The 20064-nt window shown below is 41.9% G+C and overlaps 1 protein-coding gene across 4 annotated transcripts in view; it reads right to left on the bottom strand.

Moving 5' to 3' along the window:
- Window positions 1–4555, bottom strand: part of LOC107993373 (chaoptin) — a 97854-nt gene extending 93299 nt beyond the window's left edge. For 3 of the 4 annotated variants that reach the window (XM_062078223.1, XM_062078225.1, XM_062078226.1), the window contains exon 1: window positions 4172–4555. The gene's annotated coding sequence lies outside the window, so the exon portion shown is untranslated. Of the gene's footprint in view, window positions 1–1365; window positions 2237–4171 lie in introns of those variants that run through there. The other variant, XM_062078224.1, reaches the window with a different exon arrangement.
- Window positions 4556–20064: the final 15509 nt, after the last annotated feature.

Genomic DNA, 20064 nt, shown 5'->3' with positions numbered 1-20064 from the left:
TCGTTCAAATGTTAAACTTCGACGATCTTCAAAACACCCTTCTTCGATCCATCTACCCTTTCAAACTTGTACATATATACGCATCCTCTCTCACTTCAACTACCATAAATTCATCCCGCCAATTCTTTTCATCCATTTAAATATCACGCCGATCTAGGAACGCGAAAATTTCCTCCAACGTATCAGTGCGCGTTAAAACGTATAAATTTATCCCAATTTCCCGCCAAACATCCCCCATCTCTCTCTCTCTCGTCTCGAACAAACATCTATCTCCATCTGCTTCATCTGCTAAACCAGGTTAAACGCCATTCTAAAACCGCAAGCGGTTTATTTTATTCTCTCCCACAACTCCCATCGTTATATCCCAGCTTTTCGAATTCGCGGTTGTAATCGCACCCCCTCTTAGATATAGAGAAAACCTCTCGTCTTCCCTTCTTCCTCCCTTTCCCTAAAGGGGGTGATTAGCAACGGTCGTTAAGGGTCTCGCGATATTCATAAATCGGCACGGTTTATCGCGCGGCCGGTGTTCACTTCGTTCAGGCTCTCGCTATCCTTTACCTCCCCCTCGTAACGGCGCCTTAACGAAGCCGTGAAACGAGCCAACCCCTCCAATTCGTGTCCCGCCAACGTTTTACGATCTCCGATCGACGATGTCTCGAGGCTTGAACGAGGTATCGAGTCGGAAGATACGGAGATATTCCAAGTCTCGTAAGCGTTAATGGCCCATGGCGGACTTTGCGGGTATCACGATGACGTGGAATAGAAGAAATAAGGGTGGTGTCGTTTCTTCCCGAATTCTTTCTCTCGGCGAAGAAGATCTCTCGGGCCGAGAGATCGACACCTTCGTATCTTCCCTCGCGGAGGAGGGAACCTTCCTGATGGAAGGAGGGTGGTGATCGTCCCAGGGGTTCTAATCGAGGAAATAAGGAAGGAAGGGAGGAAGGAAGAAGGGAGAGATGCGCATTCCACGCGTCGATCCTTGCATTAAAATGTGATTCGAGGGAACGTGGGCAAAATGCCGAGATATCGGTATGTCGTCCTCCCTCGCTGGCCGAATTTACCGCCCCTTCCACCTCAGAGATGCGTTCGTTCGGGATATCGAGGAGAGGGGGAGGAAAGGGGAACAAAGATATCGTGCGCCGCGTTTGCGATGCAAATAACGCGTATACATATTTATGCAACCGGTGTTGATATTCCTTTGACGTGTATCCGGACGAATCGCCCCATCCTTTTTTTTTTCCAATTACGACATCTTTATCTCCCCTCCCCTCGTTTCCTATATTCTCTCGAAGGGTCACGAAGCGTTCCTCGAATGAAAAAAGGGATTCGAAATCTTTCCTTTTTCCCCTCGCTCGAACTTTCTACCTCATTCTTCCCTCCTCCGTGGGGTATTTTTATCCGAGGGAGGTACGTGTAAAGTGGATGTTTCCAGGAATAAAATCAAGCTCAAGATCGCGAGCATTGTGGCTGTTTCATTTGTCATCCTACGTCACTTCCGCGCACGGGGAGAAACGACGTTGCAACGACGGTGGTGTGGCAACCGTTCTCCTCTCGCCCGGAAACGAATGCGGCCCAAGAAGAATCGATACCGTTTATATCGTCCTTCCTTCGTCGGAAATATCGTGCGAGCGAGTGTTTGTCGTGGTTGGGAGAAAGAATAGCCGTGTAACTGATAATCGGTATCCTCCACGATTGTTTCCATCCACGTTCGTCGATGAAAATCCACGATTGAAAAATGAGGAGAATGGTTTCGGCTCTTTCTTGCCAATTTATCGATTTTCTCTCGATTTCAATAATAAACTGATATAGAATCTCGGTGTTTACAACGTAAAATTGTAAACATCCGTGGAGTATATATATCCATTACGCTGGTTTAACCCTTTCCGCAAATTGATATCGAGTGTACTCTTCTTCTGGTATGAGCGAAAGCCACGAATGAATGGTAATAGGAGAAGAATTGTTACAATTGGAGCTTCCGCTGGTCGATAATCTTTCCGACACTTATATTCGTTTCCTTGACGAAAACACGAGTCACCATGAATCACGCTCTGTGGATGAACGTCCCTGCTTCTCACCCTCTCGCTTTCTTTGTCTCTTTTCTCACGAGAAGCGTTCTTCGTAATTGGGACAAAAACGAAATATTGTCCCCTCGTGAAACGCGATTAAAGTTCGATAAATTTTCTCGCGCAATGTTTAATGATATTAAAATTTATATATAGTATACGATATTTTACGAAAAAATAGATAAGAGAGTTAATAAATTCTTCTATACGACGATAACGAATAAAATACTTTAAATAAATCATAAGCCATCCCGTTTGACGTAAATTTATGAAATCGTGAAAAAAAAAAAAAAAGAGCGAGATTTATAAATTACAACTTGTCATTTATCCTTTCAATAATATTAATAATTTATCGCGCAAGGGAATCCAGCTCGTTTTAAAAAACAATCCATCACGCGAAACATTATTCAAACACAAATTTTCGAAATATCTCCAACTTTTTTTTCGCACAGCCACAAATTCACGAAATCGTGTCCAGGCTATTCATAAATCCAATATCAACGCGACGTAAAAATCATACGGGTCCATCAAGTTTTGGAGAAACGAAATTTCGAACGCGAAACGCATCGGTGGAACGCGCATCACGGGTTACATTCGTATAAATTTTATATCATCGATCCTCTTCTCCAATTAGCGACGATAAGACAAAACCTTATTAAATTGACGCGAATCCGACAACGTAAAACGCAAAATATACATTAAAAAGTTTCAGAAAATATACAACTGTGACTCTAAAATCGCGTCTCGAAGGTACGTGTTTAGAATGTTTTTATTATTCGACGACTTAATCGGGCCGCGTGTACGTCGCCCTCGTCGACGAGCAAAGCTCATGGCCGGCGCGAGGGTTGCGCGTTTTCACGTAACACGGACGCCGTCGGCGTCGCCGTCGCCGTCATCGTCGTCGCGGCGTCGAAACAACGCGGCCTTTTTCTCCCTTTCGCCCTTTGCCCTCTGCCCTCCCCTTCCGCCACTCGAGATTGGCACGGACCGACGGATCACAAGATTAAAAGTCCTCGGGAAAGAAAGTTGGTGCGCCAACTACCCCTCTCCACTCCCGGCCACCACCTTTATTAAACTTGCTCGCCCCGTTCACAGGGCAGGTGGTAAACGAGGTTCAAACTCGTTTTTTTGAAACGTGACTACGCGCAGTTTAAATTCAGTTTGAAACCACCGGTTCAACCTTGTCCCTCGCCTCGACTCGGCGAATATTTCACGGGTTCAACACGGCTCGTCCCTCATTCGACGACGTCCTTTCTTTCGCGGATCTTTCGAATCCCTCTGCACGGGTTCCTTTAATTAGATCCACGTTAAATAGAGATGTTCGAGAATTCTCTCTTCCTTGTTTGAAATTCCTGTATTTCGTGCGATACATTTTCACGAAAAATTGAAACTTCCTCTCGACTGATACTACTTGCTGGGTCAATGGATAAATTAGATCACTGGATTTTTGAATCCGTGCGAAGCTTTTTGAAAAAGCGGCAAAAATACGCGGAAGTGTTCAAATATAGGTAGGGAGGGGGGGAAGAAAAAATGGTACGGTATATCAACTATTATATTAATTGTCCCCGGTGTTTCGTTTCAACGTTTCATTATTTATTTCACGGGATTACGATACGGTTTGAAACCGGCAACCAGACGGATATATTATAGTTACACCACTGGAATAACAATAATAACCGCGCTCTGCTCCTCCCTAAAATCTGGAACTATATAAAAAAATACACGAGGATCTATCGTATTGAATCCGTCCGTTGGAGATTGAACGATCGAACGCGGATTTTCGAACCAACTCGCCGGTGGAGATTGTCCACTGTAATAGTAGTAGCAGCAGCAGCGGCAGCCAGAGTAGCAGCCTACCCTGACCGCGAAAGATACTTCATCTCCCGCCTCTCGATACCGCAAAACCGAGCACAACCGAATATCCACGGCTCGTCATCAATCAACCCTCCCCCTCTCCCCAACCCTCTATCATCACCGATTCTCCGTTTGCCTCGAACCAACGCCTCTCCGACCAGCCAACGCCGAAATCCCTCCCCGAGCAAAAACACCCGAATCGAGCAAAAATTCACAAACACAATTGTTATTAATATATTCACAATTCTGCGTACTTTTATATCTCAGGATATCTCAATGGATCGACCCTCTCGATGCTATATATATATATATATATAATATATATATCTGGAATTCTCTTATTCTCCTCTCCTCGTTGGTTGAAGTACCACCGTTCATTCGCTCGCTCGTTCGTTCGTTCGTTCGGACTCGTTGGGGGAAAAATTGGAAGGCGGTAATGGAAGTAGAAAGAAGCACACTGTTAAGGCGAAGTTTCGATTCTCACGTACGCGTTAACGTTAATCGAGTGGGGATGGGGAGGGGGAGGGCGGCACGCACTTGGACACACGCATTTATATTTCCGTCGACGGAAACGTGACACACGGTGAGAACGGGCGGCCGGCCACGCAGCCGTCGTTCTCATTGAAGAGTCGCCGGCTGACTGTGCGAGCCTCCCGACTCGTCGACGGGAGCGATGGAGCCGGCGCGAGACGCGAGGGGGGTGGCGAGACAGAGAGGGATGGAGGGAGGGGGCTGGATTGAACGGTGGACGGCGGAGGGCGGCGTGGGCGGCGTTGGATGAACAGAACGTCGACGAGTTGGGGTCTAACTCCGCGGAAGAGGACGGGGGAAGAGGAGCCGAGACGATGGGATGAGTTAGCGATGGGGCATTCGATCCTCTGTGTCGCGAGTTTTCGACCGATTTAGCCGTACAGAGGTTACAGTCGCCTCGAATTTAAGGGTGTTGGACGGTTAAGGCTTGGGAGTGAAGTTTCCACTGTCTCTCTCTTGTTCTTGCTCTTGTTCTGTTGCGGGGAAAAGAGACGTTCGGGCTAATTTCGATCGTTTGGTAATAAATAAGATTACAATATTACATGTTACGCGTTTCGCCACTAATCAAAGTGTAATCAAATTTTTACTTGTTCTTGAATCGTTGCTGAACTTTGGTTTTCTTGATTTCTCTTTTTAATTGTTTGTTGAATAGGTATTTTCGAAGATTATTATTTTCCAGATTATTAATTTAGATGGTATTTAAAGATGAAATACGAGAACGAAAGCAGAGAGAAAGATATCCAGACGATGGTTTTTTGATCAACGGTATGTCGAAGGAGTTGCCTTTAGAGGATCATTATGTTCAATAACGGGGTAATGTCTGGATAATATCATGAATTTTATGCGGCAAAAAACAGTGTGATTTATGTAAGGAAATCAGGTCAAGAGTAAAGTTTTGACCCTTGATCGTCGTTGCTTCGAATTGATATACCCATAATGTCGAGAACTATTGGCGTTTTTCTGGTAATACAATAATGGTGAAATATACGGCCGCGAATTTGCTCGTACGGCCATAAACTAAATCTCAAATCCGCTTTCGTATTGCAAAAAACTCTCGTTTCAGCATCTACGACTTGCGTCGAATTAACAGAGTATATGTTTTTCTTTTTCTTTTTCTTTTTTTTTTTTTTGGATTTTTCCCCCTTGCAATTATTATATAAAATCGTGGAATTGCCTTGGGCAAAATTAATATTGATTTCTATTCAAGCATATAATTATACTATTTTAATCATCATGTGTAATAATACATTTACATATATAAATAGATCGATATACATATTAATCCAATATTATAGACGGTAATATTACAGATCGCTTCTAATTATTATCGAATTACTGGAACGCGAAAAATTCAATTTACTTTTCATTTTTATCATTTTACAAAGTAGCCTTAAGCAAACCATTACTCGAAACCATTACACTTACGATGAAAACGAAACGAAGAAATATACATTTAAATCCTTAGCTTTAAGAAAATCGATAAGTTTAAGTTTTCATTCGAACGTGTTTCATCATCAGGCAACGCGTCCAATCTCCGAATTGCGTTATTTGTCGGATATTGATCTCACGATTAACTCTTTCGATCATCAAAAAGATTCGCCTATTATCCACAGACATTCGAAGCGGCTCGAGTTCGTAGCCGACAACCAAGATGGCAGAGGGTGGATGGAGAAAAAGAAGAGGGAGAAAAACGAAACGAGGAAAGAGAAGGATACAAATAACATTGGAAGAATGGAAAGAGAGATACGGTGCGTGCTCTCTCTCTCTCTCGGTTTTTCATTTTCCTCTCCTCCACACGCCTCCTCTCCCGCTTCTTCGCCCTTTAATGCGTCGTTCCCTTTCTTGACCATCTTCTCTTCGTCGCATTTCCCTGACCATTGGCGGCGGTTTATCGATGCAGTCTCGCGCGGAGGAGAGAACAGTTAGAGCAGTTGTTGTTACACTGGGAGACGAGATACTTTGATTATCAAAGGAAAACGAACGAACTTAATAGAGTTGGAACGTCTTGCTCGCTTGGGGATCATCTCGATTTCGGCGTTGGCGGTGTGTTTTGCCTGTTTGGGTCGAGGTTATTCGTATTACGGGATATTTCTTCGAAGTTGTGTTGCAAGGAAAGGATATTGGTCGAGGATCGAGGATGTTTGTTGTGAAAAAAGAAAAATTTTTGAGAAACAAGATAAGGTTAAGTCGAGGATAAAGTTGAGTAAGGATTAGATTTCGTGAAATATGTATTATTTGTACTTGCTTTCGTCGAAATCGAAGAAGATTTGACGCTTTAATCCTTTCAGGATGGCAACAACTTTAATTACTTATTAAGTGGGTTAGCTAAGGGTTTAAATTTCATTACGTCTTCTTTACGGAAAACTTTTTCTTTTTTTCTATCGTAAGAAATATTGTCATTTATCGGAGGAATCGTTAAGAAGAAAGTTTTATAAATATAATAGAGAAAAAATTGATCCTGAAAGGATTTATTTTCGAGAATTTGGGATCTATATCTAAGTTTTATTAAAAAGACATTCGACAACGCTGTTTCACACGCGTTTACGTTCGAAGATAATTTTCAGAGCTTCAAAGCGTTTGTCATATTCGTTTTCCTTTTCATCTTTTCCCAGCCACGATTCGAACATAAGAACGATATAGGATCAAACGTTTATTTCCGTTCAAGAGTCTTGAAATTTGTTTTTTATTTTTTAATCAAACTGTACGTATTTTATTTAAAATACGAATAAAAAATACTAATTAATCGATTTTTGAAAAGTTAAATACTTTTCAAAATGTTTTTGAAACTTTGAACTTTGAATTCTAATATCAATATCTTCCTTTATCCTCGTTCAATTGTTCATTCAATTATCTGGTAAATTATGTAATGGCACGTGATAGAAATACTTTGTCCTATGCAACGAACGCTTCGACGCTAATACACCAATGTCAAAAATTTCTGTTTATTAATTAATCCGTGCCTAAAAAGTAGTTTCTCCTTAACGACTTCACAAATACAGCGATACGAGAAAGGAAAATGTGAGAAAATTTCGATCGAAAGTATACCGCCTCTCAAAAAGTACGAGCTCTCTCTCGAAAACGAAAATGTACGACGTATCCCAGACCACGATAATCCGGAGAAGCGTACAAGTCTTTATAAAGCACTATGATTTAATAGGGGATCTCGAGGCACTCGACCACCGTGTTTGGCCGTCTTATCGTGCTCCTGAAACGTTCATCAGCGTCGACGACGACGACGTTGGAAATTTTTATGATCACCGATTAAAACCTCCCCTCGTTCGATACAGAATTTCTCCAAACGTCCTCGCAATTTCCTGCTCAACCCTCCCTTCCCCTCCGTTGCAAATTGTCTGTCTCCCAAACATCCTCGCCCAACTTCTCGCTAATTGACGAAAGAGTCGATTATACCCGGTTTTCGTAGCTCGCTGTTAGAGGATCGTTCGACAGAAAACTCGCATACGTACGTAGAGTTGGCTTCCTTTCGCCGAAGTTATCGCGTTAATTCGGCCGTGAATATCTCGCGATTCGAGCGATTACAGCTTTGAAAACAGCGTTCAAGGGATTTGCCACGATAGGAAGGAAGGAAGGAAGGAAGGAAGGAAGGAAGGAACGGTTTGAAGGAGAGAAGTATACGTGTCCCTTCTCTCCCCGCTTTAATCGCGAATTTAGAATCGTTTGGGTGAAACGGTGATGGGCGGTGGTGTTGATGGACGGGTGGATAGGTGGTAATGGCGTTGGTATCGCGTGATTTTCCACGAATTTCCACGAGTTTCTTCTTTCTGTGTGTGTATGTGAAAAGACGAGAATATTGTAAATCGTAAATTCGACGAAAGAAATGATAATACAATTTCGTCGAACGAAACGATAGAGATACGATTGAATTTTGGTTTTTTTTTTTAGGTGAAGAGGTTGTAAGAAAAGTACTTGACGAGGGAAGGAGGTTAATTCAGATAAGTAAAGACTCGACGTGAGAATTTACACTTACATCTAACGCACCTCTCAATAAACTCAGAAATCTCTGGTAACGAGTATACAACATATCGATAAGTTGATAATTAATAATACAAAAAATACATAAATATAATGTATATTTAAAAATCGATCCACAATTTTGTTCCGTTAATTGATCTCCCCTTCTGTCTGCATTCAAACATTGACAACAATAAAATAAACTTAATCAAAGGAGCTACGTTTTCCTCGAGATATTCATAAGAGAGAACGAAAGGACGAAACACAATAGAGAAAATCGTATATCTCATCCAAAATACGTGCGTCCATTCCAAGATTACTTGGTTCGATCAGATGAGAAAATCAGAGATCACTCCAAATTGCAAATTGAATGAATTCATACGTGGAGCATGACTTCATGGAATCGAACAAAAGAACTCGAATAAATCAAATTCGTTTCGACATATACGAGAACAAGGTGCACGGAATTGAAGATGATGCCAAACGTGGACGTTACTTTACACGAAGCTAATTGAATAAGAATCCTTCTCCATCCTTCGGTTCAACGTGTGACATACTTATCGATTGACGTCGTTGGAAGCTTTTAGAAAGCATCCCGCGAATAACGTCTGCTCGTATATGCGCGTACTCGCGACACAGAGTAAACCCTTTGAGACAAGAATTGCAGAGAGAGAGAGAGAGGTTAGAATTTTTCGTACGTCGCTCGAGATTAGGTCAATTCGAGATTAGTCGGCAATTTCCGCGGCAGCCTTTCAAACTGCCGCCTCTTAGACGATGCAAAATTTTCAAATTTGCGCGAGAAGATAGTAGAGACGCGTAGGGATAAAAGTTTTTCTTTTTCATTGAACGAAGAGGACACGATGGATACCTTACGCCAGCGGTAATTTTCGTTTCGAGTAAGTCCGAGGGGGGAATAAAACGAATCTTATTTCGATTTGATGGAAGGAGAAGGAGTTTGATTATCTAATTCTAACTTATGTTAGGGGGTCGGGAGATGAGATTAGGAGAAAAGATGATTTAAAATGACTGTGTCTGATTGCGCGAAAATATAAATACAAAAATGTCTGTTTCTTAAGAAACTTATTACGATCCTTAAACATTTCAAGTCCATTCGACATATCATATCTCACTGTACGTATATTTGTACGTCGAATTCTCGTCTCCACAATCGTTCGTCGATTTAAATCGAAACGAAACAGGATGAATCTAATCGAGGATGATAAAACATCGAACGTCTCGATGCTACGTATAATCCCCGGATTAATCGAAATTTAATTATAACACGCGTGTCAAGCCATGGCGTGTTCCTCGACGCGGCTCGACGAAACTCTCGAGGCGCACAAAGGCGTCGCCCGCGTGAACCGTGCGAAACCGTGTGTTTATGACGCGTCCGTGAACGGAGCATCGGACAGCCGACGATTATGCAGACGTCGTCCACCGATATGGATTCCCCGGGATATATAAAATCGCGCCCGTTTCACCCCTGTCGTCGTCGGCGTCGCCGCGTGATGACGCATGGACAAAAAAGTCGGTTGCCGGTTCTGCGAGCTCTGCCTCGGATCGGAAGTGGCGGACATCGGGTGAAATACGATTGCACGCTTGTCGAATGCGCGCGGAAAACGAGGAGAAGGAGGAGGAGGAGGAGGAGGAGGAGACGTTAAACCGTGATACTTGGAAATGGGTTGCCTCGCGGATCTCTCGTGCTCGGGGATTCGACAATTTAATCACTTGTCGAGGTGGAATTTTTTAAAATTTTTGTTCTTTCCTCTTTTGTGGATCGAAAAGTTATGAATTTCTAGGGGAAATAGAACATTTTTGCCCGTAGAGTAAACCATATGTTCTTGAATAGTTGAATTATAGTTTCGTTTATTGATCGGTTTTTTTTTTTTTTGATTTCCGCGGTTTATATTTTTTTGAAAATGAATACCGTGAATATTTGTGTAATGATACACGGGATACACGAATTTGTTATTAAATGGGATGTAATTTATTCAGTGTAAAAGGAGAATTTCAAGAATAACAGATCCTACAAATTAAAAAGAAAAGCTTTTTAATTTGTTTCCTTCCTATAATAAAAAGAAATAAAAGCTTGTCTAAAATGCATAAATATTACGATTGGTCGTTTTAAAATTTTTCTCATCTTCTGTATCCAAAAAAAGAAAAAAATCAGTATTGCATCAAAGATACTCGTGAATATTCCAACATCTTTCTTTTCTACCTTCGTTCAACCAGCCTACCCTTGTTGTCATTTACATCGGTAGAATGAATATATACAAGATGCACACACACCACACATATTCGTTTATTCGCGTGACGAATTTGTCGAAGACTGGGAGAAAATTGTCAGAATCTGCCGCGTTAAAAGTGTTAAAAGTGGCGGAAACTGGACGATATCGCGGCGCGAGGCATGCAGATGCTGGTTGGTCAGATTTTCCTTACCCCAGAGCTGTGTTTTTTACGCCTCCCCAAGGAATCACCTCGTAACCGAGAAAAAGCGCTAGATAAGCAGCCCCTCGAACGCCCTCTTCCCATCCACTTGCGGATCTTGGAAGTAGCGCAAGCCACGCGAAAATCCGACACACGATAATCGAAGCGAGCGATTTTTTTAACGAAGAATTTGCTTTATTATTACATTCTATATGGAATTTGACAAAGAGCGTTGTCTAAATTTCGCTCTTCCTCGAATGTCGGTGCCTTCGAAAAATTAGAAAACGAATCAACTGCGCGATGCAATGGATACATATATGTGATAACCTCATCGAAAATAAATCAATTGTAATAACGATGAAACGAGTGTTAGATAAAATCGAAGTGAATTGAATGCCTGAAGAAAATAATAACGGCTCGTAAAGAGACAAGATCAAATATTCATCCGTAAATTTGTCGACCAAAATTCGTACTATTTTCCTCCGTATAAAATATTCCTCTCTCTCTCTCTCTCTGCCTCGAATCAAAGACTCTAGATTCGAGGAAGATGAAAAATAAAAATCGTGGGATGTATCGAATCAACGGTGGAACGATTTCGCACGCCTTGGATCAATCGAGACGATCGTTTCAAAGACGTGCTCGACGAATCGGATAGGGATGACGCGGGACAGGGCGCAAACAAACCAGTCCATCGAATATCCGCGTAACATTGTTTCACACCGGGCGAAAACCCACGGGAGAAGAGCGGCGGGCGGCGGTGTCGCGCCGCGTGACAATGTTTTGCAATTCATGCACGTAGGTAGGGCGGCGCGGGCGGCCGGTGCACGATCGAATAACCATTGAAATTTTACTCGGGGATACCTTGGGCGCGACAGCTCGTGGAAAACAACCCCTCCCCGATCTATACCAGGCCATTGTGGAACGAGCCGAGTCGTTTTCTCTCCAGTCTCTTCCCTCTGCATATATATATATATATGTATATATCTTTTCTTGATTCGATTAAGAATCAAAGGGAACGCGATCATGATCGGATAGGGAGAATTTTCGTTCGATTTATCCTCGATCTTTAATCAAGATTCCCCTTCTCGAAGAAAGATGCTATCCTAAAAGGAGCAGGATTTTTATTATCGAATGATACATTGTGTCGATTCTTTATTTACAATTCTGACTTTTGTCGCGAGACAAATATTAACCAACGCTTTGGAACAATAAATTCTTCTTCTTCTCGACGGGGGAAATTGGCGAAATCGCAGCCGAAGGAGGAGGAGAAGGAAGAGGAGGAGGAATCGATGTGCATCGGTTCCGTTGATCCACGACAGGCTTTGCACGGACGAAACGCGGTTCTCGAGGAGATTGGTGGGCTCGTTGCCCGGTTTTGAAGCTAGGCCAGCAAGCGGCACACTCTCGTGTGCACGTCGAGGAACCGAATAATAAGCAGCGGAGCGGAGAAAGCTCGGCCTCTCCTTCTTCCCCCCCTGTAATATCACGTGGAGGATCGAGGAGGGTTAGATAGTGCGGCAGCTTCTCGTCTGGCAAGTTCCTTTGCCTCCAGAGGAGCGAAGGGGCTCGTCTCGCCTCGGAGGGCGGTTTATCGTGGCCGAGTACAAGCCGCTGTTGGAAATTTCCTGGAACGCCTACGACTTCGCGAGTGAACGAGCATTCAACGTTCGCCTAACGTGGAGAGGGAGAGAGGGAGAGCACAAAGCTCGGTTTCGAGGCGAATTGCGATTGAACGTGCTTGCCCGCTTGCTCCTTTGCAAACAAGTCGGCTGGGACTTAATTTCGATTCTCAACTACGCGAGTAATCTTTGTTTTCTTTTGGAGGGAGAGGGGAAAGAAACCATGGCGCCGTTACGTGCGACGGGTGTGAAAGGAACGAAGAAGGGGGAAATTGGAGAATTTGGGACACTGGTGGATATACTTTTCCGGATTGGAGAGAGGGAAATGGAGAAAGAGGAGGAGACTCGATACCAGGAGAGCATAGAAAGGAAGGAAGGAAGTTTAAAAATTTTCTTTTCCCGGGATGAATTTGTCATTTATTATTTATCGTCGTGTAACCGATATCGACGTAGATATTTTGGAGGGGAGGTAATGATATTCGACCGCCAATTTTCTGCTAATTGGTACAACTTGCAACTCGCATTAATTTCCCGGCGCACGATCTATTCAACTCATAGACAGGAAGTTTGTTATTCGATGCATGAATAAAACCGATAACGAGCGGTGCTTAACCTCGCGTAATGCAATTCAAGTAGGATCTTGGAGATTATCATAAATTAAGGCGGCAACTTTGTCAGATACCGGTAAAAAGTGTGCGCATGGCGTGGAATTAATACAAGTATTTCGTCCGACAGGGAGGTGGGGCTAAACGATGTCAAAGGTTGTATTATTGATTAAACTTGTAAACGTATTTACAAAGAATTTTCTTTTCCTCGGATCGTCCAAATTCAAATTCAAACGTGATTTTAGCCCGCGACACGCTATTACGTAAAAATGTTTTAATAAACGGAACGTTCCTCGCGCGGAAAACGGAGAGGAAACCATCGTATTTGACTTTCGAACGTCGAAGTAATATGTCGATCGCTTCTAGCTTTGTGGCGATATTAATATTTATGCAAGAATATTAATACGTTTTGGACAAACAGGTTGTTCCCATTCGCAATCTCGAGAAGCTCATAATGGATATAAAATTAACGCGTTTAAATATTCTCGAGACGCGGACCGTGGTTCGTCGTTGTGCACGGTTCTGGGGTCAGATTACTCGTTACGACCGATTCTGGAAATGAAAAGGCGGATTGCTCTCGTTTTACCGATACGAAACGAAAAGTGAATTTCGAATGATATCCATGTCCAAATTAACGAAACATATATATATATATGAAGGAAATTGCGCGGATATCGCAAGAATGAAAGTGGGTAAATAACGCGAAGAGTAATTTGATTAATATGTTTATCTCTATATTCGAGTTTCGCGAGTCGTTTCAACGTAGTTTGTAATACGTATCATTTTACGCGGAAGTTTCGTCGAGGAGGGCGAAGAATATCACTGGAATAGGCCACGTTGAACGAAATTTGCTCGAAAGTAATGCAAATTCTGGAAATGCCGTTCCACGGGAAAGAGTCAACGCGAGATTATTACAATCGGTAAATAATTTGCATATGGAAACATTTGTATAATTTAATACATTCGAGAAAATGTATTATTTTTTTAGAGAAAAAAAAAAGAAATAAAAAAATACATTGTCCGACTTTAATTTATAAAAAGAAATCGGAATAAAATATTACATTATACGAGTTATTAGTGCGAGAGAGATAAAATCGATATTTCCAATACGAATTTCACCTCTTTTGTTTCTAAACAGTTTCGATAACCTTTCCTTACTCGCGCGATTGTTTACGTCGTTAGTTCGATTTCGACCGTCGTACGAGTCACACGTATAATTTCACGTTGAGATATTGTACAATTTTTCATTCCCATCCTTTTTTTTTATCATTCCGCTGTTATGAAAATAAATTTCCCTTTAGGGAAGCACGTAACTTATAAAAGAGTATATACTTTAAAAATTAGAAGAAGAAGAGAAGAAATAATCGAGAAGATCGACACATTTTTGAGATGCTGATATTTAATAAACGGTTTTATTACGAAATATCGTTTTACCGATACGCTCTGATCTTAAAAATAAAACAACGTTCGTATTATATCCTTCGATCGAACGAAGATTTCGCCCGTGGCGTATCTCCGATATATATATATATATCGGTAATTTGGATTGCAAAATTTCGTTACATGTACGTATATATTTATTTATTATTATTATTACTTTTTCTCGCGTGAAATAAATTTCGAATTATCTCTCTCTCGAATTCGCGTAGTAGCTAGGAACGGGAGAATAGGGACGAAGAGATGACCGAGTGATACGATTCACTGAACGCGTTCGACTCGTGTTCTTTTTATTCCTCTAGAATCCTTTCCCATACGTGGAAACGGTCCGAAACGGTGCAACCGGTTACACTTTTTTCCGCGTACACTCGTGTACATACATATTTCTCTACTCTTATCTCTTAGCTTGGCTCGAGATACGCGGCTCACGTGGATCGAAAAATCGCAAGGATTAATTTCTCTCTTCGTTTTTATTTTATTCCCCCTCGTTCGATCGTCGATTCGATTTTTCGAAATACGAAATAGATAGATAGATTAGATACGAAAATATTTCGAAAATATCGTAATGCAAATTATTTTCGTCATGATTTGGAAAAACCACACTCAGAAAGTAATTGTATCGATCGTTCCTCCCAATTTAAATTCGAAATAACGCTGGAATATAAATTATTATTATGGGGGAGGGCGGGTTGCTTTCGCAAGCAAGTAGCCGATATCTTATCTCATTATTTAAATGAAGTCGCCATACAATCGACTCCCTCTACGCATTTCCAATTTCTATTTAACGCATCATTGAATATCCATTTATCAGTTTAACACACACAGAAAGACGGATCCACATTATACACTTGTTACCGATCGGCCCCGCAATACTGAGGGACAATGCTGCATAATTCGATCCTCTCTCTCTCTCCCTCCCCTCCCTCCCTCCCAACCCTCGCGCAACGAGCTCCCCCTTTCTGTTCGTTTCGAATACAACGGGCGAGCACTGTCGCGACCGCAAACAATGAACTCGATAGGTGTTACGCGCGCGCAAGGTTAAACGGCCGGTCGGTATAAAGGTCCGTCGCGAAAATGGGTTAATTTATGCCGAACTGGTTGCCGCCTGCCATCTGCACCTCTCGGACATTGATCCTTTGTTCTTTGATCGGGATCGAACATTTTTCGATTAATTAATCAAACGCGTATTGTTAATTCGAGTTATTATTGTCGTTAACGCAGCGATAAATAAACGCCTCCCCTTGCTCCCCCCTCGATTAAACATTTTCCTATTCCTATTCCCACGATCTTTTCCTCTTTCTTCTTCTCGAAAGAAAGGACGAACGATCGATTCCGATTAATTTTCGATTCGACGGATTTTCACGCGAAACGATCTTTTTAATCTCTTCGCTTACAACGCTCGGTTACTTTTTTTAATAGGCGCGATTACGCGGGATAAAAGCTGTGAAAGATGGCCCCCCTCCCCGCGACAAGAGAACAAGACCAATTAGGGTTAAACGAGCCCAACCAACCTAACCCTCCCTCCCTCGTTTCACCTAAGCTCCATTTCTATTTCCCGACCATTGGCGAGGATAACGGTGATATGATCGTTAAATCGGGTTTCGATTATCGATCCGGCGAGGCGAGGGGGACGAGAGGAGACACCTGGAGCAGCCGGGGGGCGAGGGCTTAGTAGCAGAAATCGGAAACAAGCTTGTATAATCTTGTCAAGCTCGATGCTTGCGATCGTTTTCAACGATGCACTCTTAAACGGTTCAATGAAACGTTATTGGAATCCCGTGGCGGGATTTCCAACGCTTCGATTAAGCCCCGCGTTCAATTGATAATCAAACCGAACCGGTTTGGTAGGTGGTGCCCGGATAGCCAACAACAACGGTTAAAGATATTTCCTCTCTTCCTTCCCCTCCAACTTGCAATTCAATCCTCCTATTCTTCTTCGCGTAACGCGAATAAGGAAAGCGTTCCGTTTTCGATTCGCTCGAGTTGAATTCGTAGCAACGAATCGCCGTTAATCGCTCAATTCTCGAGAAAAGGGCTCGTATCTCGCCTCGACGACTATATTTCTCGGTTTTGGAAGTTCGATAATTTCTTCTTTCTCCTTAAACTGAAAATCTCTCTCTCTCTCTCTGTTTCTCGCTATAGATTGGAATACGGTGGCTGTGAGGGGTATCCTCCTGTGGCGAACAGGAGCATTGGCTTCTGTTTTGGGTCGCGATTCCGTATGGTCGACGAGAGAGAGAAAGGAAGACAGTTCGAATCGACAGAAACGCGTGGAGAATCGTGGATTCGGTTTACACCCTCTCGTGGAACGACGAAACGCTTAAACGACGATGCCTGGACCACCACGATCCTCCATCCGCTTTTCGCCCGGCCATGCGTGGACGTATGCGGACCTTGGTCAAACGGCCGCTTTGTAAACCTGTATTTCGCTCTACGCGACCATTGGTTTGACATGGTTCCGGTGGCTTCTGCTATGGTTACGCGTTTCCGTTCCGTGTTGCTGTGCGCCGGAATCGACGTATTGCGCACACGTTTCGGAGAGGACGCGAACGGCGATGCAAAGAAGCGATATTTCCTCCACGAGAGACGATACGAGATTCAGAGATTTGATTTTCTTCCTTCTTTTCTGTTCTTTTTGCTTTTTTGGGAATTTAATAGAGAGTGGCTAATCTTTGGAAATCTTGATGTTCTCTCGATGTCGATGAGGGTGGAGTAGGGGACGGATCGAAATTTGTTGATATTTACAATTTGTAAATCGAGGATTTGGGAAACAGAGGAGATCGCAAAGAAAAAAAGAAAAAAAAAAGTGTCGTCTCATTTCGTATTTTTTAATATAAAAATTTGCATATCGTAACGAGTAAATGTCATTTTCACGGGGAAATTTGTACCCTTACTTTAAGAAACAAAAGGAAAATAAAATAAATGACCGCGAATAACGAACGGAAATACACATCACGATAAATACGCATTAAAATCTTGCAATTTGACACATTTCACACTTCGTTTCCACGAATATCATTCATTTCACGCGTTCGTTACGTTCATTTATATCCGCACCTTCGCTCGATACGAAACCTGATCGAATAACACGAACGACACGTTTGAAAGAAGAAAAAAAAGGAAAGAGAGAGAGAGAGGGAGACGCGTATAAAAATTCTTTTTTCAACGTGGAACAGCGTATATATCACGCACGGCGATACATCACCCCTCTGATTTCGGCCAACTAGCGAAAGCTGCACCCCTTTCCGCAATATTTTCACGTTAATTCGTTGATTCTACCCGCGGCTAGCGAAGATTTATAATGAAAGTTTATTGGTACGCTACTACGAGCTACGTACTTTCCTTTTCGCCTCTCCTTTCCCTTCTGAATGTTTGTCAAAAAAAAGGAAAAGAGAAAGAGACCGCCTCCCTCTCTCCCTCCAATTTTTGTCGAACCTCGCCAGAAATGCCAGAACGAGCAGGAATGGAGCAAATGGGGGGAAACGTGGCGGAGGATCGTCGTCGAATCGATATTTGTCCACGGGGCAAATAAAATTACGAGGACGGAGCATGTTTGTAATTCGCAGGTGATACGCAATCAGAGGCGCGCGGCCTCATCAAACCGCGCGCCGCTTTCCGATCGAATCATTTCTTCGTTAGACGTTAAACACATTCCGCCGTTTATCCATTGTGTGCGCATAATGCAATCAAAATTACACGCGTGGAAATACGTGTGTTTGTATACGGCGGGCCTTTGCGTCGCCTATTGTAACGGCTGTTTACACTTGCGTTTAGAAAGCTTTCGATAAATGCGACGAATGGATCCACCTTTCTTTCTTCTTTTCTCGATATTTCGAGAAAAAGACTTTTCGAAAGATAATTTTTATATACGGAGATACCTTTTCGCGTACCTTTCGTCGTGAGAAATTTTCGGCAATTTTCGAGGAGAATATATATTTCTTTTTCTCTATGGAAAAATAAAAGGAAGGAAACGAAATTGTGGTCATCAATGACTACGATTATATCCGAATCGTTCGAAACGCGGGTAAAATTCGAAAGTAGTGTTATTCACAAATCTTGATGAAATTAAATTTGTCCAAGTTAAAGATATGCATGGAATGGGACAGAAGATATCCGCATATGGGACGAGCACGTGTTTGCGTATAAATGTGCTATAATCGGTGGAACAATGGTCTGGGAGGCGTCGCGAAGACGCATCGGTGAATTGAAAGTAAATGGAACGGTGTGGCCAATGGAATGCCGTCTCGTTGTAATCGATATCGAATTCCCTTGGACAGACAACCGCCGTGTAACGAACGGAAGAGATGCAATTCGGGAATCGATGGAGTTTGGTCACCCTTTGGTCACCCTTTGGTCGGAATTATTTTATTTCGTACGAAGGGGTTACGCTCCGCCTCGCTCTCGCGTCCTCTTTGTTTTCCAACCCCTTTGAAGACTCGCATCCCTGCTACATCCGTGTATTACCCTTTCGTTCGAAAATTTTACTCTTTTCTTCTTTACGATTTTGACGATGTCGAGGAGATTTGTATTAATTCGAAAATAATTTGAAGAAATGGAAAATTTAAGAGGTTGGGTCATTGTGTGGGGTTGGATCATTGAAGAATTCGAGCGATGCGCGACTTTTAACATTCCGTTTGGGGAGGGGGAGGGAAGAAAGAGTTGGGGTTGAAAGAGGAGAGGCTTTCTTTGAGTTTTCGAGGATTTACTTTGAATGTCTGGTGGGATTTTCGAGATTTCGAGCTACCTTTCACAAACTCGGGACATTCAAGCTTTCAAGGTCGTTAAGAGTCGGGAACAAGCCTCTTCAGCTTCTTTGAGAGGGATTTATAGTGGATGAACGATTAAAAATACCGAATCTCGTCGATGAAACATCGAGACGCGTCATGCAAAGACCGAGATATTTTATTTAATCAATTAGGTTTTCACCTTTTCTCTATTTCCTGTATGAATTTCATTTCGATTTCAATTCGTCAACAATTTTATCGAAATGATAGATTTATAAAGGGAAACGAAAAGAAGAGAAAATTCTTAAGTATACTCTTGTTGCTGCAACCTTCTTTCTGGAATTGTGCGATGAGATTATTTATAAAATAATATATTTATTGGTGAATATTAAACGGGAAAATAAAAAGGTTCAAAGTGTTAATTGCTTCGAAATTAAATAAGATAATAATTATACACTTCTCTGAAGACACGACAAAAATTATTAACATCGTTGTACAAGCATTACAAAGTAAACAAAAGGAATATGAATTTCTCTATTTACGAGAATAATGAAACGCATTGTAAATTTAAATAAAATTTAATATGTTCAAAATTATTTTTTTTGTTGATAAACAAATTGCATATTTTATTCTTTCGTTAAACGTATTTATGAGTAAAAACAATTATAAATATAACAATAATAAACGTTAAAGGAAAATAATAAATATGATTTAATGAAATAACAATGCAGTCAATTATCAACAAAAAAAAAAAATAATTTCAATTACCTAAAAAGATATCGAACAAAAGAAATATTGAATCCAATACTATGAAAAGAAAAAAGAGAAAAAGAAA

Source organism: Apis cerana, linkage group LG8 (assembly GCF_029169275.1).
Source record: "Apis cerana isolate GH-2021 linkage group LG8, AcerK_1.0, whole genome shotgun sequence".
Classification (NCBI taxonomy): domain Eukaryota; kingdom Metazoa; phylum Arthropoda; class Insecta; order Hymenoptera; family Apidae; genus Apis; species Apis cerana.
This window is presented reverse-complemented; position numbering and strand designations above follow the sequence as displayed.